A 25,986-nucleotide genomic window follows, 5' to 3' on the forward strand; every position below is an offset into this window, starting at 1 on the left:
GTGGCCCAACTGGGAGAGAAGCAACCACCCGTGGAACTTGGAAGGCATCCAGATGCAGCTCTAAGAGTGGTGTCCATCCCGCAGGTGTGACTGCGACCCAAGCACTGGCTTTGAGGAGGTGTGAGGTGGGCTGAGAGATTGGAATTGAGGGTGCTCCACAATATTTGCCCCTTGGGAAAATCCCGAGTAACCAGCAAGCTAGGAGAGGACCAACCCCTCTGCTAGAAGAACCTTCGTTTCTCTGATGTCTATGAAGTTCGGCTCGGGAGGAGGAGGAGTGGTACTCGTGGATCTGAGCCGTGTCATAGTAGAGCTGAACATCTGCACAGGGCAGGAAACCACACTCCCTGTTTCAGCCACCATCAAGGGCCAGGTGCCCTTCCTCCCTGGTCTCAGCTGGCACTTAAAATGCCAGCTCTCACCATAGCTCCCTTATTCCCAGGCGACTCCAGGCAAATCCATTTGCTGGTCATGTCTCCAATCCCCTACATGAGAACCTTTCCTCTGAAGAGAAGAGCATTTGTTGAAACGCTCTGAGCAAATCCAAAATACAAAAAAGGGACATATATTAGCACATGATTTTTCACTTCAAAATGACTAATGGTTGGGGTCCTTTCGGTATATTTGGGTATTCGTTTGCATATCACATGTCAACGATAAGGGAATGGAGAGAAAACTTAAAACTAGAGCATGATTATCAATGTCTTCCAGATAAAGAATTTCTGGAATCATGGCTTGGTTTGCCAAACATTCTGTCTGTCACAAACATTTCAGGAGATTTATCTTAAAAAGGATAAGCCATGTAGGGTAGGGGGGCTCATGCTTTCTTAATATTCTGAGAAGATAGCCAGGGGGAGCTGCAGAAGGCCACGGGGCCCATATGAATGGAAAAAGCTGGGTTCTCAATGCCCAGGGTCCTGCCTGGGCAGCAAAGTGCAGGGGAGCATGGAGAACCTCAGGGCATTTCCATCTCAAGCCACTGGGTACAAAGGCCACCCACTGAGGAAAGGAAGGACCCACACACACCCCTCAGCTCAGCTTAAGAGCTGGTCCTCAGCTAGTTCTTGCTGGAGTGGTAACTGACAGCAAGTTAATGGTTTAAGAAAGCGCTTTCCAAAATCCCAGCCACAGCATGACCCCGAGAGTTTTTCACAATGCAGATTCCCAGGCCCTGTCCTCAGAGTTTCTGATTTAGGAGGCTGGCAGGGGGCCCTGAGAGTCTGCTTGTTTTAAAAGCTCCACAGATGATTCAGATGCCGGTGGTCTTTCGAGCCCATGCAGAGTGAGAACTGTTGGTAAAGAATGATTCTGCCCCGTGGTATCTGGGTTTTGCTAAGGAGGATTCTGAGGATTGAACAGTTATCCAGAGTCAGAGAAAAGGCTCTTCATTAAAGCAGTTTATACACTTGAGTAGGTGCTTCTTCTTTATCTTTTCTTTTTCTGTAAGAGACGAGGTCTGGACTGGATAATCATCAAAAGCCTCTCAGTTCCAAAACTGTAGGATCCACTTTGTGCCGTGGGATGATGAGTGATCTGGGGGCGGGGCTTGAGTTTCCCTCCACCCACATCATGTAGGAGGCTCCCAACATGTAGGGTTTATCCAACTGAGCGAGTCAGCCTGGGTCTTGAGAAAAATACCCCTCTCAGCCAGCAGAGGAAAAAAGTCATTTCTGCAGGACTCCCTTGGGAATACAGAGGCCCTGGAGGGAACCAGCCAGCAAAGCTGCCCTTGGAAGTTAGGTCAAACAGAGGCCACAGGGATGTGTAGGTTCAGGCACGTGGGAATTAGCTTCTGTGCTGGGAAGCTGATCACATTTGGGGTAAAGGGAGGGAACAGAGGCCTCTAACATCACCTGGTGGGCCTCTCTTGTTTTTCAATCCATAGTTCATCATATGAGTGTTACTGGAAGCTTCGAGAAGGAGGAAGGTGCTAAATGGGCTACATGGTGAGTTTGGGTTTGCCCACACACCCTGCACATTCCGGATCTTGTAATAGGTTTGACGGGTGGTTATTCACACAGAAGCAGTGTAGACAGCTGAACGGAAACCTTAGGATGGCTGATTATTCCCCCGTGTTACTGGGGTCATGACATTTGGTGCCGGCCAATAGGGAATTTTTTTATATGTTTTTATTTTGACAGCGCTTTCCAATTTTGTTTTGGTAAAAACATGTCTATTTACATGCCTCTTAATAAACATGCCACTTTACATGTCTTATTAATTTTAAAAGCAGTGTAAAGCGTTCCAGATGAGTACGATCAATTTTAGTCACCTATGGTGTATAGATGAGGTAACGTAAACATCTCTTTGAAAGTGTCTATACTGATTTCCTTGCGTCAGGTGCACCCAGGGCCCCTGGCTTGATGGAAAGGACGGTGATTTCAATCACTAACACCCTCGGAGTGATTTAAGGAGCTGTTGTGTGACGCCTCCGGGAGAGCGGCATTATTCCTGTCACCCCTGTTTTATTAACAGAGACGTGAGGTCAGGGGCCTCCCTGTGGCTGGGCCAAGGCTCACGAGTGCAGTCCTGGAAGTGGAAATGGGCTGAAACCTCCGAGGGCAGAGCCACACACAGTTCTTCCCAGGGTCCTCTCCTCTCCTGAGCGTGCGGGCCCTGCACTCCTGCCTGATCGGCCTGAATCCTCACACCAAACCCAAGAGGTCAGCAAGACGATTATTCTCACTTTCTGTCTGAGCAGATTTGGCTTAGAAATATCACATTACTTGTCCCAAAGTCACGTAGCTAGCTAAGTCTGGAGCCACGACTTTACCCCACATGCATTTGATTCCAAAGCCCAAGTTCATGATGAAGGCAGCCTCCCTCGGCAGTACTCAAAGTGTGTCTGCTGGTGGCATCGGCCTCACCTGGAACTTGTTAGAAATGCAGAAGCTCAGGCCCTGCCTCAGACCTACTGACTTGGAAGCTGCAGACCCCATTCTGATCCCCAGGCCCAGGCTCTATAGCCCTGCTCAGGGTCTTAGCCCTAAACACAGGATTTAATCTCAGCTTCTAGAATAGACAGGAAAAGCTGCTAGATGTACAAAATCAAAGGCCCACAGACTAAAGCTTAGAAAAACTGCATCACCCAACTATAATGTGCCCCAGGGACCCACAAACCCTGCTTTGGCCCAAGAGTGAGCAGTGTGGACTGGCCAGCAACCTGACTCTGGCCTTTCCTTTCTTCTCCTCTCCTGGCTCCAGAGGTTAGACTGACTGAGCAGAGAATCCACTGAGAAGAGTAAGCAGGGCACAGCCTCTCCATAAGAAAGGGTAGGCTTCAGAGTCCTCTTTAGGAGATGGGGGATGAGGGATGCAGAAGAGCCTAACGGTGTTTGGGGAGCGGTAGTACCTGCCTCCCTCCTCCTAGTAGAAGAGAAAATAAGAAGGGGCTCCTGGGATCTTCTCTGGTGAGGCACGAACTTACACAGTGGCGTACATATTAATCAGGATATTTATACATTAATAGTGCATTGCTCTTGGGTCAGTTTGGCACAGGTCACATTTTTGAATTCAAAAGGCATCCGTAATAAGTGACTGCATGTTAAAATTATGCAAAGGGCTGACTGCTCACAAATCACCAAGTTCTTAAATACGCCTTCTTGTTTGATTATCCCGATCTCTGCCAAACTCAGTATAGTTATTGTACCATCCTCATCAACGCTCTGCCAACAAAAAGGAACCCAGTCTCAGCAAGTGTGCTTCATCTTCTCTTCAACTCCCCTCTTTGAAATCCAACACAGACGATGCCGGAGTTGAGGCGCAGTGGCCCGGGGCCAGCTGTGCTGCAAGCATCTGCAGGGCCACGTGCGGACGTCGGGCCGTGCCGGCGGTCTGGTCTCCCACTCCACGTGTTGTCTTCTTCTCCAGGAGCCCAGGGCTTTCACACTGGCCCTGTTTGACTTTCTCTCTTCTTCTGAGATTGGAGGGGTTGCAAGAATCACCACATCAAGGGAACTGTGCATTTTAAGAGCAGGGTCTGGAAAGAATCATGTTTAACCTACGGGATTGGCATAGAAACGGTAGAATTGCCTCTATTCCAAAAAGCACAGAGTATAAACTCTTGGAGGAACCTTAAACATATCATCTTTGACACCTCCATTTCACAGACGAGAAATCTGAACCTCCAAATACGATTTAGCCGGTGACACAACGGCAACCCGGAGCTAGATTTCCTGACATCTGGCGGGGGGCTCCTTACACTTTGCTCCCTGCTCCCCCTTCCTGTGAGTTAAGTCTTGAAAGGAAGGGGTCTTACGAGGGTCTCCCTTTGTCCTATGTCTTCAGAGGACAAAGCCCATATGGGGGAATGATGTTCTGGGTAAGAGGCCCTCTACAAACCCCACAGGCACACTGCGGTATAAAGATGCCCCCATGGATGCCTGGGCCTGGGGTTTGGATGATTGCTGCTCATGATGTAGCAGCTTTATGAAAACATTAAATGTCATTACTTATTTCTTCATGTCCAAAATGTACACTTCAACATTTTCTCTCTGTAGACAAGTGTCACTTTTACTGCAATCTTCAGGCCAGATGTTCCTGGTATAAGTGGTAACAGTTGCCCTGCTGGCAGACGTGTGGCTCCAGCTAAGTCACTTTCCAAAAGACCCCAAAGCCCTCTCTGCACAAACACTGGCGTGACAGGAGAAACCCATACCTGGCCCTCCTGAGCTGCTCAGGAAAGCACAGTGGAGGTTGGCACCGGGGCGTTCGGGCAGGCGGGGTGCCAAACCGCCGCTGCACTTCCCTCCTCCTCGGGACGAGCTGGAGTCCCGGGTGGGGAGAGCTGACTCTGCCTCCTTCCCTTCCGGCTTCCTTTCAAAGCAGCGTTTGTAGTGCCATCACCCATTATCCACGTCCTCGTTTGTCTCAGGACCAAGTCGTTTCCCCTGCTTTCTGTCACCCTCGCCATAGCCTTCTATGATCTTAAGTTGACATGCTATTGTTTTTGAATTTCGCTCAAGTTGCAGCCGCCTGGTAGCATTTATCTCCTCAGTTCCCTTGGGCCTTGGTGAATTCCTCAATAAGGTCCCATCTCAGCATCAGCGTTTCCAGAAAATACAGGCCCAATTTGCTTCCATCTTGAGCAAAGACTGGGGACTTGACTCAGCCAAAAAAATAACGCTTGCCTTTGCAATTTTTGGCTCTCGAGCTGAATAGCCTATTATCCAAGAATGTCATCCTGTTGGGTAAAGTTGAATTCATAAGACAGGCACATACGTGGACAGGCACACAGACACTCTCCGGGCATCACACAAGGGAGCTAAGGGTGGCTGCAGCGTGATGCTTCCTCCAAGAGGTGGCGAGCGCATTCAAAGTTCTGGCTCCTCCGGATGGGAGTGAAGCCAGCTCTGGGCAAGACGAAATCATGTTGGTGTTGCTAGAATCCGGCGAGATGTGAACTCAAAGGATGGATGACCTCCTGGGCCTGAGCTTTCAGGAGGTCAGTGGTGGCAGAGTTCATCTGGTCCACAGTCTCCAGGAGTGGTCCAGCCACTGGCCCCCCAGCCAGGATCCTGGGCCTCAGCCCTGTGAAGGAACAGCTCCCACCATAGAAAGAACTGGGCTTTGGGATCACATAGAACTGATTTCTAGTCCAGACCTTGCCTCTTACTAGTTATTTGTTCTGGGCAAAGCTGCTTAATCGCTTGACACTTCATCTGTAAAAACAGGACGAACGCCTGCTCTATGGGATTGTTGTGATTAATGAACCAATATTTGTAAAGCTCCTGACACAAAGGGAATAACAAATGTTATCTCCTTCTTCTGCTGGGACCAGATTATGATTTCATCACTTCTTGAGCTGAGATGTCTTTTAGGAGAATTCCCACCTCAAAAATCGGGACTGTTTCCAAGCCTGTGCCAGTTATTACACTACTTGTGCCCAGTTCCAGCCCACCTTTCCACACTCTGCTCTGTGAAGCTGGGGCTGGGACCCTGTGAACTGCATCTTCCCTCTCGCAGCTGTTAGATGCTGTGAATAGGTAGGCGCGGGGCGAGGCTGGGTACTGGAAGGCAGTCTGCTCTCTGCTCTCAGTGCTGCTCTAGTGCTGCACCTCCCTCAGCATCACAGGTGGTTCCAGTTTCCAGCTTCATCCAGCGCTCCCAGCACCAGCCTCATCAGGCCCCATGAAGTGCCCTCCCCTCAGATAGCTGAGCCCCTGCCCCATGGACTTCCTCTTCTGAGCTCCTGAGCCTTCCAGAAGCAGAAGGGAAGTGCTCCTTCCCCAGAGGGCTGAGCCCCAGCTCTACAGGGTCCATCCTCCGACTGTAGGTCCTGAGAACCCCAACCTTTGCCTTTGTTTCTTCCCCCCTATTCCCTTGGCGTTCCTGCGCTGCTCCCACTGTGCTTTCTTCTTAGACACCCCTGCCCACTGAACCCATTTTCTCTATTAAATTCTCTCTGTTGAAATGCCTCACATGATTTCTGTTTTCCCTGCAAGACTGATCGATACAGGCACCTCATGTCCCAGTTTGCCTAGACTATCCTGATTTATACTAGTTTTCCTGCCATCTTGTCTTGTTTAGCATTTGTCCCAAACACAATTGTCTTGGTTTCCATGAGATCACTGGAGATATAGTTGTCCCCTTTAACAGGCCACATGGCAAGGGCTTGAAGCACATGCATATATTAGGCTTCTTGTTGCAGATTTCTATTGTTTCTCTTTGATCTAGAGCCATATTTGTCATCTCTACTTTGGAACAGAGCATTCCCATTGCCTGTTTAAAAAGGGGGGCTTCTGGAACACAGCTTAGTATTGGAGCTACAAAAGCATTGCTCATGCTACCTCTATCTTGTAATTCTACCAATTAGCCCATGAGTGGCTATCTCCATGCTCCCTTCCCAGCCCAATCTAGGGAAGTGACCTGTCCTACTTAAAAGGCTTTATATACAAAGACTTTATTTTGAAATTTTTTTCACACCGTGGTCTCATTTCCTATGCAATCCTAAAATGACTGGAATCAGTGCTGTTTCTGAGTCTTTGATGAAGGTATTCTCTTCGCTTGGAATAACACTCTCCTTCTTTTCAAACACCTCATGGATTATCCTCTCTTCTGCTCAAGTATCACCATCTCCTTGAACCCTTCCCCCCAGCGAGTGTCTTTGCTCTCTTACAAACCCATTCCATGTAATTCTCTGACTCACTTTTGGCACTTTATCACTTCTTCTTGGGCTTGGTATCTCTTACAATGGGATCTTATATTACTATAACTTTAAATGCATCCTTAACATGTCAATTTGATCAAATGCTAAGTTCCTTGATAGAACTGCCTATACTTCATCTTTGAATCCCTCACAGCACAGATCAGTCTTTTTATTTCCACTCTAGTAACATGAAACTTCTTCTACCTAGTCCCCTTACATCCATCCCTCGCGCCTTCCAAACTCAGACATGTCACCGGATATTTCTGTTCACGTCTTCCTCTGCTTGGAGTTCTTGCCCCCTTCACCCAACTTATCCTTCCAGACTCCTCCTGCAGAAGCTTCCTGTAATACTGCAGGCTGAGCTAAGTCCCCTCCTTCTCTACTACCATCGCACCCTGTCACAGCCCCTAGCGCTGCACTTACCACATTATACTGAAATCACTTCTTAGATGCCTGTCTCTTCTGATGGACTTCTCTATAAGCTCCAAGGATAAATGATGTGTCTTGTGCACCTCTGTACTCACAGGACGTAACATAATGCCTGTCACATAGGAGGGACTTGATAAATGTGTGTTGACCTAAACGTAATACATTTTTGCTGAATGATTGAATGACATCGATGCAGCAAATCCGTGAGCTGCCATTTTTCTCCCCTGGACACATGTTTATCTCCTTCTTCCCCTGCCAAAACCCCAACGATTGCTTCACTGTGCTGTATAATCTTTCTGTCAGGTCTCTGACACACAAAACACATGTAATCATTCCATTATGAGGCCTGGCACTAAGTTTAAGCTGAGTGTACAGATTTATTAGATCTTGTACCAGGAAACCAGTGAGGCAGAGAGTTTAGGAGGATTTCCAAAGGGGATGTAAAATGTTCATGAGCCCTTGTACTTCGAGGCAATTCTATGCTCCCGTGGGGGCCTCAACTGTCCTTGCAGATTGCGTTTCTCCATCTTCCTTTAAAATATGCAGGCAGGCGACTGCTGTGGACTGACATGTAAAGGAAAGCAAGGGTCAAGGGCAAGGAGCAACCTGCATATTCATCGCTCGTCATAGCCCCACTTCATGACCAGCATGCCCTGCACTATTACTCACTGTTTCTGTGCAAAGACAAGTCGCACACAGTTCAGACAACCTGTTACTCCAAAGTGCACTTTGCACACTGGCTGGTTTGCTCTGCTGATATGATTGTGAGCTCTGGGTGCAGACGACACCCAGTGGGCGTTCTGACGGTCCCCAAGTGCTTGCTGTCCCTGCTTCCCCAGGAATGTGTCCTTTGCAGACCCTCTCCAAACTTTAAGGCTCAATTTAAATCCCACCTCCTCTAAAAAGCTTCATCAACCATTTTGGCCTCCAGGACTCTCTCTTAAAGCTCCAAAGATGAATGGCTCCCAGTGTAGTGCTTCACGGCATTGTCTTAAAAAAGAGTTTAGTGTAAAGAGCCCTGGACTGGGGTTTATAAAGCTCACACACTGGGTCCAGGTCCCTTTGTGCTGTTGGCTAAATCTCTTCACATTTCTGAGTTTTTCTCCCCTAACCTCCTCCTCCTCCTCCTCTCGTCTCCCTCCTCCCCCTCCTTCTCCTTCTTCTTTCTCCTCCTTCTATATTTTCTTTCCCTCATCCTTTTCCTTCTCCCCTGTATTCTTTTCCTCCTCCTGCTTCCTCCTCTTCTAGGAGATGGGACAAAATAACCCCTGTCATGCCGTGTCTCCAGTTTCATGGGGAGGATCTCTTGACATGTATGTGAACACATGGTGGAGACTACAGAGTGTATAAGAGCGAAGGGTGGTGATCGGAAAGGAGGGGATGTAGATGCTTTGATTTCATAGACCCTGGCTGCCTTCAGGAGGAAGGCGGCAGCAGGAGGCAAAGTCCGGTTGCGAAAGGCCAAACAAATTTGGGAAGAATGAATTCCAGAGATGGAGGCCAAGTTTGAATTGAATGAGTGGTCACTGACAAAGCATCCATTAAGGGGGCCTGAAACCAAAGGACGGATCATCCATACGGTGGCCAAACCCTAGGAACAACCACAGCAACTGCTGATTCCAATAGAGTTAACTTAACAAGCATCACTGAGTACCATATACTGTGAAAGGCACCAGAGAGGCGGTGGTGGAGAAGGCACAGCCCTTGTCCTCACTAGAGTTTCCAGTCTACTGGGGAAGACAGACTAGTGGACAGGCCTGGAAATGCAGAGTGGTAGGTATTATAAAAAGGGGGAGTACAGGGTGCTACTGGAGGACACAGGGGGAGCACCAGGCTTGGTCTTGGGAGTTCAAGGAGGTGACATCAGACTCAGGGATGCAGATGGCAAATAAGGAATAAATAATAAGAAGCCTGAGAGCAAGGACCTGAGGCCTCACTTCACTGGACTGTCCAGGGAGGGCTTTGCTGTGAAACGGACAAAGCTAAGCTTCAGGTCCCCTCACTTGTCCGGGTCCTTTCCAAGATCCTGGCAGGCCTCTAACAATGCACAATATTGTTATGTGATTTTGTACATTTTGAAAAAGTAAGATATTTAACTGAGATTACTTAAGACTGTCTTTTCTTTCTACTCTGACTTTCCTTCAGTCATCCTTTCCTTCATGTAAGCATGGCTTCCAGGAAGACTCCTACAATCACCTTGCAAAATGACCTTGAAGGTGAAGATCGGAGGTGATATAGGGATATGCGTGTGTTCCGAGGTGCCCCCACCAGAAGTATGTGAGTAGAGGGGGGAAAAAAAAACATGGATGGAGCTAGCAGGTAGTCTATGGGAAATTCTTTCAACTTTACTCACTCTTATATGAGACACCTGATAGAGGTTTTCCTAAATCTTAAAAAATTTACATTACCAATAACAAATTATAAAACTGAAATAAAGTTCCCGAAACTAAAAATGGTAGAAAATAAATTTTGATCAATCATACTGGAGGAAAGACTAAGTTATCTTTTAATTCTCTCTATACCAGATTTTATTTTTACATGAAATGGTCATCAAAGAGATTATAGCCAAAAATGTAGGGACAATCCATTACAGAGGTGTATTAGGCAATTAATTATTAAAAATATTAAGTTAGGATTTAGGATTTTGTGATGTACATGATATTTGTCAGTTCTTTAAAATACATGATTTTTTTGTGATTTCTTTTCTCTTTCTAAATAGATATTCACTTTCATACCTAATTTTGTTTTTGTAATTTTGAATTCTTCGTTTTAAGGAGGGCAACCCAAATCCCATAAGCTTCAGGCTTTTCCAAACGTAGATCCACCCTGGTTGACCGGGTATATTCTTGGAACTGGTGGGACTCATTTCTGTTGTAATTGACAGTTTCTCCATAAGTGGTTGTACTTCTTGATCGTTGTGCAAAAACCAGTGCCCGAGGCTCACATCTCTTCTGGAGGCTGTACCCCACTGGCTGAGAGCCCCTGGCTTCCTGAACCCATGAACTGAGCCCTGAGGGAAATCCTCAAAGGCCTGAGGAGCCTAAGGTCCCCAGGAAGGATGTTATCTACTGGGAGGGTTTGTTGGTGAAGATACCAAAAGGCTGGTTGGGGTGCCAGCTGGTGTGGCCAGGAGAACTGTTTGGGCAAAGTGTCTCAAGTGAAGTGGAGAACATAGAGGGAACCCAGCATAGAATGGGGACAGTATGGGACCTCAAAGGGTGGGAGAAGAGCAAATGCTTGTCAAAATCAGGCAGAGGATGCCTTTGAAGAACTTCAGACCATGCCCAGATGGCAGAGAAATGGGGTCTGAGCAGCACCTGGAGAGAGGCTGCAGATAACACCTGACACCAGCCTGTGGGCTCACAGAGGGAGGAATAGTCACATTCTCTAGGAGATCAGAGTTGGAGACCCAGGGTAGCAACAGCTCAGGAAAGAATGAGGGAGACAGAGCCGGTAAAGCTCAGTTCACACTGGGATTGGCTGGCTGTTTGCAAAGAAAGATACTCTTCTGTCGCTCTAATTTTGTTCTTTTTGGGCAAATACCTAAAATGAGCTTTGGACATTAATAAACTAAAGGGTAAGACCCCTGTGTTAGGGTTCTCCAGACTATCTATCTATCTCTATGTACCTATGTACCTAGGTATCCATCTCTATGTAGCTATGTATGTATCTATCTACCTAGCTATCTATCATCATCTTTATCACCTATTTATCTGAAAAGAGGTTTATTATAAGAAATTGACTCACAGGATTATGGAGGCTGAGAAGTCCCAAGATCTGCAGTTGGCAAGCTGAAGACTCAAGACACCTGATGTATAGTTTCAGTCCAAAGGTCTGAGAACCAGAGCACACATGGCATAAGTGCCAGTCTGAAAGCGGGCAGGCTGGAGACCCAAGAAGAGTCAATGCTTCAGTTCAAGTTTGAAGGCAGGAAAAGACCAATGTCCCAACTCAAATAGTCAAAGCAGGAGGAGTTCCTTCTCACTCAGCCTTTCTCTTCCAGTCAAGTCTTCACCTAACCGGATGAGGCCTACCCACACTGGGGAGGGCACTCTGCTTTACTCAGCCTAAGGATTCAAACATTAATCTCATCCAGAAACAGCCTCACAGATACACCAGAATATTGTTTGATCAAATGTCTGGGCATCCCGTAGCCCAGCCACATTCACACATAAAATTAACTATCACAACTCCATCCCCTGTTTGTTTTAGCTCCTGGAAAGTGTTAACAGGTAGAAGAAAATGAGGGAAAATGTAAAACTGGTCTTTTAGGGCCTGGAGAAACAGAGAATACCCTGTCTCACCCTTTAACAAGAATGGTATCAATCAGTGTAGGTATAGTGAAGACTGGGTAGGAGCAGGGGTTACTTCTGGGGATGTTTTGTACCCCAAACACAAGTAATTCTTCTAATTTTTTACTATTTCTTGATTGATTCTTATTTTCTCAATTGGACTTAAAGTTCTCTTAGGGCAAGGACTCCCCCCCAAACCATACCTTCCCCGCCCAACACACACACACCCCATCCACCCAAGGCTGAGCTGACTAAATGCTGAATAATTCACAGACAATGCCCCTAGGTCTCAGGAGCACTGTTACCTGAAACATCTGTTGTGCTCTTTAAGGAAGAATAGTTTCCTTCTTTTAGAATAGTCTAGAACTCTATTCTATAGAGGGTGTACAAAATATTTAAAGACCCTAAAACAGCTGATTTCTACAATAAGGAATAAAATTAAACAAATCCACAAACCCATCGCAAAAGCAATCCTTCCTTAAATGAGGTCTCACATCTCGTCACAGTGATTCATACAGAATAGTGTCTAAACCTGGATCGCTACACCAGGAGCAGAAATTCAAACAAGCTCATAAGAAATTCAAATACATAATTTGTGAGATAAGTATTACCTATTTTAGCAAAGGAAGAAGAGTTTAACCAAAATACATGATTACACTTGATTATACTGAATATTAATCTAAACAAACCCTAATTTTAATAATTTTACATTTTTCCTGCTGAAGTAAGGGAAAATGTGTAGATGCATGGCATATATGCCATTTTAAAAATTATCATGACCATATATCTTTAATTTTCTCATCTTATTTCTGACATGGCTGTATTTTTAAATCCCTAAACAACACAAGGACATTGAGATGAGATTTCTATTCCATGCCTTTTAGATATTACACATTCAAAAAATGAAGTATTGAAGCTACTCTACAGGTGACTCTGCTCTGTATTTAGCAGAAGAAAAATTATTTGGAAAAATGACGTTGAGGGCCCTCAGCTTGGGAAGTTACCAACTGAAATCTTTATGTTCATGTTCAAAAAAGAAAATCAAAGACTTTGGATTCTGTGTGAAGCATGAGTCTCAGAGTAACTCAGTGCCTCCAAAATCACATCTGGGCACTTAAATTTTAAGAGCTTAAAAGGAAGTCATGTGGAAATTCTTCTGAATGGAGTCATAGACACTTGGTTTCCAAGGAGTGTTCTCTGTCCAGCGCAGGTAGACATTACTAAGAACTTGGAACGATGGGGTATAAACATCACGTTCTGACCCCCTTCTGGGAGCAGGGTCATGTCTACACTGTGTCACTGGGCAATGGATGACATGCATGGGGAAGAATGGGACTCTGATCCCAAATGGCCAATGTTAGAAAGTGTCCCTCTCTTCTGACTCAGGCTGTCCCTTGACCATCAGCCCTGACTGGTCTCCTACAGTCCTGACCTCACTCTCTATTGGCCGCCCTCCGTCCACCCAGAGCTGACCTCAGTGAGTCCACCCTGAAGCTGGCCTGCATACACTCTTCTTGCTGGACGGTCTGCTCTTAGGAGGCTCTGATGACCTCAGCAGCGGCCCTCTGCTGGAGGGTCCTAGCCCTTCCTGACAGTGCAGTGCCCCCCTATGGATGGGAATTTGGAGTCCTGTTTTGTCAAGAAAAAGCTGAGTTAAAGGCCTTCCTTGCTTCCCTATTTTCCCTGCATAATGACATGGATACTGCCCCCCAGCAGCCTGAGATTGCCCACATCAGTGCACTTGGGCATTTCCTGGCCCCTTCTTGATGTGGCTGAGTTTGTGGTCACAGGAAAACAAAAAGAAATGAAATAACACTCTACAGCACTCCCTGTGGTTGGTGCCCTTCTTGCTGCTCACATCCAAAGAGCTTTGCTAAATGAAAAATCCCAGAACATTAGGCTTTGATGGGACTCTTGAGATTTTATTAACTCTCCAAGTTTATAATTTAGAATACTGAAACCAAGAGAGATAAATTTTCTAAAGTTGGAATGCTAGAGACTGGTTGAGCTGGCCCTGGAATCCTGGTCTGGGTGACACCCTGCCCAGTGTTCTCTCTACTCCAAAGGCTGCACCTTCAAAGAGTTGTTGCCTTAAAAGCATCATCAAACCAACTGTGAACATTCACATTCTTAATGAGCAAGGTACTGGCCGAAATGTCCCTTTGCTCAAGGACTTGAGAACTGTTCTGTGGTCTCTCCACTAGGTAATTTGCTCAGAGGGATGCTCTGTCTTCCAACAGATGGAGAAATGGATGACTGATGTCCAGGCTGGGGGCAAAGCATCTACAGGTATTGCTTATGCAAAACCACAGTAGGCAGAAACCTCTAGCTTATTTTTCACCTCCTCCCCCTTTTAAATAACTGTATTTGTATTTCTAATACATGAACCGGTTAACTCTGTAGAAGGAGAGTTAGAGACGGTACCTAATCCCAGCTTGATGCAATTACTTTAACATGAATTTAAAATAAAATTAAAGTTAACAGTTTAAACTGATGTTTGAGGGTTTTAAAAAGATTCAGTTTCCTTTGGAACCACTGTGTTATTTGATCCAGTACAATCTTTTTGAGCATAACATCTTTACCCAAGTACCATTACTACTAGATTATGCCCATAGGTTGAGTTACAAATGTCTAAAAATCTTAAAATTGTTAAGCTCAGATTAGAGTGTTCAAAGACTACAGTGTTATTTTAGTCTCCTGCCATATCCTCCATTTACTATAAACTTGTTATATTGGCATTCAAATAAAACGTCATAAAGCAAGTATGTAAGGAGGTGTTTGGGGTTTGTTTCAGGCTTCTGCGAGCCAAGTTTGCATGGCAACCAAGATGTATAACAGAAACATTCAAATGCTCTTCCACATAAAAAGAAATGCTGAGCAGAGCTCAAGAGTGGGGCAACTTCTAAGTTGGGGCAGACTATCAAAGCTGGTCAGAGCAATGACTGAGGGTCTAGGTAGGGACAGCATGTCACCCAATATTGTCTCAACAGTAGGTATCCCGAGTCCCTCTTTGCTGTAGCTGCCAAGTGCTAATGCATTGGAGGCCAAGCCTCTAGAGATGGAGCTGCATGGAATTTGCAGATGTTACAGTTGAAAGGACCCTTAGACGCCATGTTAACCAAACCCCTTGCTTTATGGGAGAGAAAATGGAGATGCACAGTTGTGATTTGTTCCCAGTCACAGAGGTCTGCTTGTCTACTTGTAGCAGAGGCACATAAATATGCTCTTACCCATTTTCTCTGTTTTAGTGAATTCTCTTTTGTTTTCCTTATAACTGAATTTGCATTAAAAAAGCAAGTGTGGGGACTTCCCTGGTGGCGCAGTGGTTAAGAATCCGCCCGCCAGTGCAGGGGACACGGGTTCACGCCCTGGTCCGGGAAGATCACACGTGCTGAGGAGCAACTAAGCCTGTGCTCCACAACTACTGAGCCTGCACTCTAGGGCCCGTGAGCCACAACTACTGAGGCCCGCGCGCCTAGAGCCCGTGCTCCGCAACAAGAGAAGCCACCGCAATGAGAAGTCCGCACACCGCAACGAAGAGTAGCCCCCGCTCGCCGCAACTAGAGAAAGCCCGCGAGCAGCAACGAAGACCCAACGCAGCCAAGAATAAATTAAAAAAATTAAAAAGCCAGTGTGGATGCAAAAGGCTTGCATTTGGACATTGCCTAGATGGTTTTGGTGACAGAACCAGCAGCATCTCTTGTACCCACCAAACTAGCCTGCCCCTTCTTCAACTGCAGACACTGATATCCACCACCCTAGTTTCCATTCCGGTAATCAAAAGTACGTATTGGCCTTCCTCTTTACTCTTAGCTTGTTAAGAACCCTGGCAAAGTACATTTGTCATGAAGCTGCAAATCCAGATGGGGTCTGCAGTACAATGGAGTGGAAGGTCTCTTAACTGACGTCCTTTTAACCAATTGACCAGTTTAATGAACACCCTTCATTTCCCGTTTTCATTTGTAATTTTCACCAACCTTTAATTATGGAAAATGTTAAACGCATTCAAAAGCAAACCGAAAAGTATAATGAACTCCCAAGTGTCCCTAGAAGTAGGATTGCTGAATCAAAGGTTTCATGCGCATGTAATCATGCTGGATATCACCAATTCCTCCTCTCTGCGGGGCTAATTTACATCCCCATCAACAACATGAGAGTGCCAATCTCCCCAGCCTCAACAACTGCGTATGTTTTCAGTAATTGGGATTTTTGCCAATATAATAGGTGAGAAATGGCATATCTCCCTGTAGCTTGAGTATGCATTTTCTTACAATGAGTGAGGTTAAACATTTTTCCGTATGGGTTACGAACCATTTGTATTTTTTTCCTATGAACTGTGTGCTCATACTTCTAGATGATATTTCTATAGGGTTGTTAAAATTTTTATTTTCTCTTTCAGCTGTTCTTCCTATTATGTTAATCAATATAAAACTGCCATTTTTGAATACTGACAAGTGAAGAGTTTTGCATGGTTGAACCCAAGCATTAGGTATATTATCCTTGTGTAATATGTGGCCAATATTTGTTTACTGTCTTTTTTACTTTTCTTATTATTTTTGTCAAGCAAATTATTTTTAAAAATTTTAAGTAATCAAACTAATCTTTTTCCTTATTGCTTATTGCTGTTGGATTTTGAGTCATCGCTAGCAAAGTTTTCCCCATGGACCTAGCATAAGGAATTTACCCTCTCTCCTTTTAGTGCTTATCATGGTTTCATTTAAAAAATTTTTACATTTTAAATACCTGGTCATTTTAAATATTATCCTGATAATTTATCCTAGCATACGGGGTAAGGAATATATCCAATTTTATCTCTAACCATGTCGCTATCCAGTTATCTTACCACCACTTATTAAAGAGTCCATCCTTCCCCCCCCCCAATTTGAGATGCCACCTCTATCATATACTAATTTTTTTAAAAAATATTTCTGGAGTTTTTATGTCTTTCCACTGGTCTGCCTATTCATGCACCAGAGTTATACTGCATAATATGTTTCAAATATTTAGTAGGCTAACTTCCTGCATTGCTTCTTTTTTTTAGGGGTTTCCTTACATTCTTCCCCATTTATTCCCCCAAGTGAATTTTATAATCAACTCATCTAGTTCTAGAAAAAAAGTTTAGTGATTCTCATTTTTCCAGGTTTATTGAGGAATAATTGACAAATAAAATTGTATAAAGTGTATAACAGGATGATGTGATATACACATACATTGTGGAATGATTTCCACAATCAAGCTAATTGACACATCCATCATCTAACACAGTTAACTCTTTTGCCTAAGTTGAAATCTTAGGCCATGCATTGGCATGGTTTATCTAAGTGAAACAATAGGAATTCCAATTAGTGAACCCATATTTTAACTAAAAAGATTGGGCCTTCTGTTAAAAGACTGATGACTAAATATACTGTGTCAGCTTGTGTTTTCCAAAGATGACCACAAAAGTATCTCCCATCCCACATGCTCTTTTGTACAATAGGACCTTGTCACTTCTCCATCAAGAAGTGGAGCCTGTGCCCCCTTCCCTTGAACTTGGGTGGACCTTTGCAACTGCCTCATGGACCTCCACTGAAGGATTTTCATTCTGTAATTGAAGTATCACTGCAATTGTTCCCTACTTCATGCATAAAGATTGCTAATTTGGGGACTTCCCTGGCGGCGCAGTGGTTAAGAATCTGCCTGCCAATGCAAGGGACATGGGTTCTATCCCTGGTCTGGAAGGATCCCACATGCCGCGGAGCAACTAGGCCCGTGCGCCACAATTACTGAGGCTGTGAGCCACAACTACTGAGCCCATGTGCCGCAACTACTGAAGCCTGCGCGCCTAGAGCCCATGCTCTGCAGCAAGAGAAGCCACTGCAATAAGAAGCCCGCACACAGCAACAAAGAGTAGCCCCCGCTCGCCGCAACTAGAGAAAGCCCGTGCACAGCAACGAAGACCCAACGCAGCCAAAAATAAACAAATAAATAAATAAATTCATTTAAAAAAAAAAAAGATTGCTAATTTTATAAAAAGGAAGTTTTCTGGAGAAAATATTCTCATTGATAGTAACTAGTCACTTTTTGTAAGTTAACTGCACATTTTCTCTAACATAATTTTTTTTAGCCCTACATACAGTCACACTGAGGAAGATGGAGATGCAAAAAAAAAGATGAGTATGCTTAAACCAGATATTTTCAGAGAATTACAACAATCACAGAAAGGAAGACTAGAGGCCACTGAAAGATTAAGGCGTAAGTTTCCAAGCGTCCACATGGTTTTGTTTGGTGCAGCTAAGAGCCTGGCATTTTAAAAAAAAAACATAAAAACTAAATAAAACATTTTCTGGGGTTTGCCATTCTGGTGATCCTTACCTGAAGTGGAGAGGAAAGCAAGGACATCATCAACGCCTACAATAGGTTTGCCACAGAAAATACAGGACACCAGTTAAACGGGAATTTCAGATAAACAGAAAATATTTTTAGTGTATTCCAAATCTTATATAGGACATACTAAAAATATTTTCTGTTTATCTGAAATTCAACTTTAACTAGGTGCCTTAAATGTTTTTATTTTTTCTTGAGTAATAATTCATATGACATGAAATTCACCGAATTAAAGTATAAAATTGAAGGGTTTTTAGTATATCCACAGAGTTATACAATTATTACCATAGTCCCTGTTTAGACCACTGTCATCGCTCCAAAAGGAAACGAGTACCTATTAGCAGTTACTTGACATCCGTGCGTCCAGCTCGAGGCAAAAACTCATCTACATTTTGTACCATTGATCTATGTTTTGTCTCTATACACTTGCCTAGCTGGACATTTCATATAATTGAATCATATAATCCACGGTGCATCCTGTATTTTTATTTTCTACATCTGACAGCCCTCGCCCAGATCCAATTGCCTAGAGCAATGAAAAGTAATTTTAACCAAAGAGAATACAAAGGGAAAGTAGATTCGCAGCAGCAGATAGGGAAAGTGACACATGGAGAACCTGGAGGTGCTTCTCCTCACCACACTTGGGTCTCTTATCATAGGCACCAAAGCCAAGTGCAGCCAGTCACTCTGGCTAGTTTAAGGACAAACATTCTTTCCCAAAGGAAACCCATAGCAACTCTAGGAGAGCCAGAGAATCAGACCGGCTGCTTTGTAGCCTAGAACGACACCCAAGCACATCACAGAACAGCTTGCAACGGGAATCTCATCACCTCTGTGTCCAGGTGCTGTGGGGCACCCCACAGACCCTGCACCAGGGATGCTGTTGCTAGGACCTCTGCCATCACTGCATCTGAAAGCCTTGTGTCTCCACTGGGCTCTACTAGCCTCCCAGCCCAGGAAGAGATTCCACACTGAACTCCCTCTTCATCAGCATGCAAAAGATGGGGCAAAAACAGATTTCAAGAAGAAGTCCATCTCTAATTCTTGCAGCCTGGGTGGTGAGTACAATCGACGGCAACTGGGGTCCCATTCCTGTGCCCTGGCTGCATGAAGACTAGAAAAATTAGTTTCTAGCTCCTACCTTGGGGAGGCAGGACCCGTAATGTGGGAAAAATACCAAACTACAAGAGAGACTTTCAAAAGACTCAGGACCACCATAAATATGACATGGATCCACCACAACCACATTGACCATCTCTTTTCCCTGCTTTGCTTGGGAAGATGTTGAAATGACTGCTGGCACCAGAAAGGTGAAGTTGGGTAAGAGAATGATGCCAGGCAACTCTCTGAGGCAGAGGATCCAGGGCCCTTGGAAGTGAGAAAACATCTGCGGCCCAAGAATACTGGGACATTTATGATGCCTATAGTTCCTAGACACTCTTATTTTTGGAATCTCCACTTCAGTATAACAAATGTATTAAAATTCACCCGCATCCCCTATTAAATATAAGTGTTGCCCATACATTTTTTGGAAATTCCTTCATAATTTTCCTTTTAAAACGATTTTTGTTTCAGGTAGTTTATTACATTTAAAAATTATACTTATTAATTCACAAGCATCACGCAAGCTCAGGAATTCTTACAAAATAAGAAAATTGAACATACGTTTCCTTTCAAGGATTATTTTTACTAATATCAAATTTAACGATGAAAACATTTGGCATCATGTGACATTTTCCAGACATCCATTAACAAACCATTACTTTTGATCTTTCAGTTTTCTATTTGTCCTTTGGATACAAATAATAATTTCATGCTTCAACCTTTTACAAGGAGCATTGAAACGCTTAAGGGCTAAAACAACACTGGGGGGATATTCCTATATAAAATTATCTGTGGGATTTGTTGGATAGTTTAACAAAATCCAAGATGAGAGAATAGCATCAACTGCAAAAACCAAGGCTACAGATAGTCCTGGCTGAGGCTTTTCTCAAACGGCTGATCCCCTTTCTCCCTCCTCTGGTCTTTGGGATACAAAAAACCCCATCTGGACTGTACCTTCAAGGGCAAAGACAATTCTCAGCCAAGATGGAAAGGGACTTGAAGTGAGTTTACTCACATTGCATCAATACAAAGGAAAAAAAGGGCTAGAAAGAGATGCCCACTTTAAGCCTGAGAAAGGTTGGAAGAAGCTTGCAAATACACTGCAGAAACAGATGAGGATAAGTTGATGATAATAGATGAGAGACAAAAGTGACACCATATGCAAAAGAAAGACAAAAGATACAGTCAAGATGATCTCAGAGATGAGATGTTCAAACAACAGAATGAGATGAAAAGGGAGTTTTTAGAGCTAAAACAAACCAAGGACCAAAACATTACTTAACACCAATTAATTATATATTCTATATCACAGAAAATATAATTAATTAGAAACAGATTGTAACAGAGTTGACTACTTAAAACTGAATTGCTGGCACATAGGAAAGGATTGAAATAATCTTAATGAATATGGAGGGGGAAAAAGGATTAAGATACTAAAGCAATTAGTAATGGGGTGGTATGGTCTGACTTAAAGATGACTGGAGTCTCTGAAATGAAGAATCCCATAAATAAAACAATATACTGAGGTCCTAATACATAAAAAATTCAAAGGATTGAGGAAATATTGAGTCTATGGACTGAAGTCACATTATCTGTGAAGAAAAACAGATACAGAACAACTGAATCTATGCCATAGCCAGCTGAGGTAATGGATATCATGGAAGCATTAAAAACTAGAAACGTAAGATAACAGAATTAAAACAAACAAATACATGTGTGTGTATGTATATTATATTTATATTATACTAATACATGTAAATAAAGCAATCTATTAAAGTTTTATAGATTGGGTCACAAAAACTAAATCCAAACATAGATTGCATACAAAAGAAGCCTCTAAAACAGATTACAGAAATATTGAAAGTAAAAGGATAAATAAAAGCACAGTATAGAAACACTACACCCAAGTTATAAAGGAATTCTCCCATGTTTTTGTCTATACTTGTATAGTTTCATTTTTTTACATTTAGGTTTCTGATTCATTTGAAACTACTTGTGTATATGGTGAAAATGGATCTCGTTTTATGTTTTTATAAATGACTCTCCAATTTTCCCAACAACATGATATAAAAAGTTCATCTTTGCCCCAGTGATTCCAGGAACCACCATTATTATATTCTAGATTACAATACGTAGCATACGTAGTTCCATTTATTTCTGGACTTTCTATTCTTGCCATTGATTTTTATGTCTAGTCATGCACAATTACCATACTGTTTTAATTATCAAGGTTTTGTAATATGTTTAGATATCTGGAGGGCTAGTCCCCTCTCATAACTCTTCCTTTTCACTGCTTTCCTAGTTATTTTGCATGTGTGTTTTTTCACACAAATTTTGGTATCAACTTGCCTAGTTCTAGACAAGGCTGATTGGGATTACATCCATTTTATAGATTAATTTAGAAAGAACTAAAATCTTGATGGTGTCGAGATGTTATGAGCAAAAACAAGCAATATCTTTCCATTTACTCAAGACTACTTTTGTATCTTTCAGAAACTATTCCAGCTTTTTAAATACATGATTTGAACACTTCTTCCCAAATCTATTTCTAAGTATTTCGTATTTTTTGCTGTTATTATAAATGGGTTTTCTCCTTCATTATATCTTGTAGCTGGTTATTATTTACACATGTGAAATTTACTGAATTCTTTAGATAATAAAGCATCTCAGAACACAGTGTGCTGAGATCTATCCTACACCATCCCCATTACGTCATGAGTTGGTAATTATCATCACTGAGTCCATGTGGGGAAAGAGTTGATTGAGCTAGAGTTCCAGGTTAGGGCACAGGACTGGCTCAGTAGTCATTTATTTGTCCTGGTCACATCAATCTCTACAACCCAGAGGAAGGCACATGTGGCGATGGTAAGCTATGATCTTTGATTGTATACTATCTGACCTGCTTCTCAGAGGATATGAAGTCCAAGAGTATTCTTCTCAATGCATCAGTACTAAAATGTCATTAGCATAAACTTAGCCTGCACTTTGTTCTATGGAACTCTTTGACGTTTTAACATCAGTGAAGCTTCCTGTATTGGCTTCCTATTGCTGGTGTAACTACCATCAATTTAGAGGTTTACAGCCACACACATTCATTCCTGTATTCTATATATAGATTAGAAAGTTCAACGTGGGTCTCACTGGGCTAAGATCAAGGTGTCCATAGGGCTGCATTCCTTCTGGAGGTTTCAGGAGAGAACCCACTTCTTTCCCTTTTTCAGATCCTAGAGGCCACCTATATTCCTTGGCTCATGGCCCCTTACTCTGCCTTCAAAGCCATCACTCCAGCCATTGGTTTTGTGTTTACATTTCCTATTTCTGACTTTGAAGCTTTTGCTTCCCTGTTATAAAGACCCTGGTGATTACACTGGGTCCACCCAGATAATCCAGCATAATCTCCTCATATCAAGATCCTTAATTTAGTTACACCTGCAAAGTTCCTTTTGCCATGTAAGGAAACATATTCACAGGTTCTGGGAATTAGAATGTGGATATCTTTGGGGGCCATCATTCTGTCTACCATATTTTTTGTATGAATTTATTCTATAATTTCATGGTTGTTGGACTATCTAGGTAAGGTGTTTAGATCCCTACTGGGAAGCAAAGGAGTGTAGGAATCAACTCAGACTTGAGTCTGATAGACCTAGATTTGAGCCCTGACTCTGCCTGACTAGCTGTGTGACCTTGTGGAAGTTAATTTTTTTAAGCCTCATTTTCTTCATCTACAAAATTAAGTACATAATAACAGTGTCTACTTCTTAAGGTTGATGAAAGAAATAAATGAACTGAACATGTAAAACATTTAACTCAATGCCTGGCACATAGTAAGCACTCAAAATCTGTTAGCTGTGGGCTACTGACACTTCAAGAAACAAAATGAGTTTTAATGGTGCTGCATTGATAGCCTATTTAAGTTATTTGGGCATTTTCGGATTTCAAATAAGTAAACCAATTTTTCGATAACCCAAACTGGTCCCTGGCTTTACCAGTCAAAAAAGGGCATACCATCCAAGAATCCGTTTATCAACGCCGGCACACACGCATCCCCCCACCTCCCTGCCCTCAGGAGTGTCATAAATTATTCCAGCAGGTTGATGAGCTCTGCTGTCCTAAGGCAGCACATGAATAACTAAGCTGCATGACACTGACTTATTGACATTGCTGTACTCAGCATTTCAAGTATTTGTTATGCACTCCTTTAACTATACAAGGAATCATTTAATCATTACATCTAACCATATTCTAATCTGTTCTAGACCCTGTCCACCTCCCAATAACTATTCTCCTGGGGCAGCACGCTATCAAATAGAGAGACTTTTCATGGTGTGGTCCCAGCTTTTGTTACTCTGTTTTGCAAGTTGAGCTTAGCAAGTCTGTCTGCCAAGGTACCGACTCCTACATCTGCAATTATAATTGAATCCACACAGTTAGATTTAATCACACAACCCCATATAATACATTGGTTGTCATAGCTTTCCGCTACTTTAAGCATATTTGGTTTACAAGCTACTGTATTTCTAGTGACTATTTGGGGCAGAGGATTTTATTGGTATCTACTACAATGTCTTCTTTCCAATTTGATTTAGTTGATGTGCATGCACATTTGCAAACCCAAGCAAAAGAGACAAGTTAGAGTGGTTTTACCTTCGTAGCATTTAAACTCTTCCTGGTTCAATTTTTTTAATTCAGTCAGAGACTTTGAAGGGATTGGCCATAACCTAATCCCTTCTTGACTTACACATAAGACAGACTTGTCCATTATCCAGCTCTTAGTGATTCCAGAATTAAAGGTCTTTGAACTCTATTAATATAGATGACATATTAGATAGAAGATCTGTTATTCTGTGTGCCATCGTAATTATTCTAAATTCTTTTTAGACATATATTTTTGTCCTGATCAGCATTCTCCCAGGATATTTTATTTGGTTAGAACTTAGTAATGGAGTAAAACTCAATTAAGCAAATAGTTATTGAAGGCCATTTCATGGTACCATGATCCTCTAGTTTGCCTAAGGATTCCCAACAAACCATCCTGATAATTTTTCTCATTGAGTTGGGCTGGCATACAGTAAAGATGCTAGCTTGGTACAATGGACTCAATTGGTCAGAAGACCATTTCAGTGCAGCAGCAGACCTATCTCCTAGCCTGCCTCACTCATCATCCTGAGCCATAGCCCCCACTGTGTATCTCATCTCCCTTCTCATCTCCCATAAGCCATTCAGTTTAGTGGTTTGGACCTGCTTCCTGGGTGAGCCTCCATTTCTGCATCCTGCTCCCATTCGAATACAATGTCCACTTGTCCAGTAAGGGCTTTCCTCCACTGGAACAGGAGCTCCCAGCTCAGAGATGTTACTATTTGCTCCCTCTCCCTCATTTGGATTGTTTTACGTGCATCCAGTCAGCAACTTTGACAGCGGCATTTATTTTGATGTCCCCAGAAACCCAATAAAACTCAGATAACATCCTGTGCAGACTGCAAACCTGGTCTTATTTCCAGTGAGGACAGATGAACCCTGCAGAGACTCTTATGAGCAGTAGGGACTTAAAGTGACCCCAGAGCCTCCAACAGCTCAGTGCAGACCTTGAATATATTCTTTTATTTTTATCTTGTTTCTTTCTACATTCTGTATCCTGACTTGGAGGCAGCAAGATGCTATACATTCCCTTAATAGGACTTCAAAACTGACTTAACCTTTCAGTATGACTCAATAGAGGAAATACTTAAAGCATCTGTGTTAAAGTGTTAATGCTAAAGATATTTTAAAAATACAAAAATAAAGGAAGGTTGTATTCATACCTGATTTCAATTGAAATGGAAAGTGTAAAAGTTACTATGGATACTATTTAGGTAAAAAGAGAAAAATAGTAATCATGCCATATACAAATACAGAACATTGAAAGATGAAAACCATCATTCAAATTCAATAGCAAATATAACTGGGACAAGACTTCTGTAAGAAAAAGGAAGTTGCTGGTTGTATTTAAAACGCACAAGCAACCATCTATTGCTTAAGTGAGATACAGTTAGAGTTCTGGGACCTATAAAGAATCCAAGTGAATGTGTGGTCAGAGATCAGTTATAACTATGTGCATGTAGATGATGTCGATCTGGTAGGTGTGGAAGTAGATACAGTTACACATAAAGATCCAGCTATTCACACAGACAGAGAAGCTGATGGTTTTCTCTGGGAATGAATAAAATCCATAGCAAAATACTTGCAGAGAGACAATCATGGCCAAAGACATGGTAAGAACATGCGCACTAAGAGTTTGTCCTCTTATTGCCACAAGGAAATGAAACTGAGGAGGAATGTGACAAGTAAGCCTTCCTGAAGTTTGTTGTCAGGCAAGAGTGATGCCTGTTCACCAGTAACTACGGTCCTAATCTATGCACTTTGGGTTAACATAGGTAACAAGAAGCAGAGACCTGCTAGTAATTTCCCAGTGGTTCAGATTCCAGGATTTTCTGTGATGGAAAGAGATGTTTGGTGACCTGGGGTATCAAGCAAAGATACACAAACAGCCTCTGATGGCAAGATATAGCCACCAGAACTTCCCTAAATCGTTACTAAACAGTATTTTAAAGATTTCACAGAAAACATCGTAAACGCTACTACTAACTTCTGTAACACTGACTACATTGTCAA

The sequence above is a fragment of the Eschrichtius robustus genome, chromosome 15 (assembly GCF_028021215.1).
Source record: "Eschrichtius robustus isolate mEscRob2 chromosome 15, mEscRob2.pri, whole genome shotgun sequence".
Taxonomy (NCBI): domain Eukaryota; kingdom Metazoa; phylum Chordata; class Mammalia; order Artiodactyla; family Eschrichtiidae; genus Eschrichtius; species Eschrichtius robustus.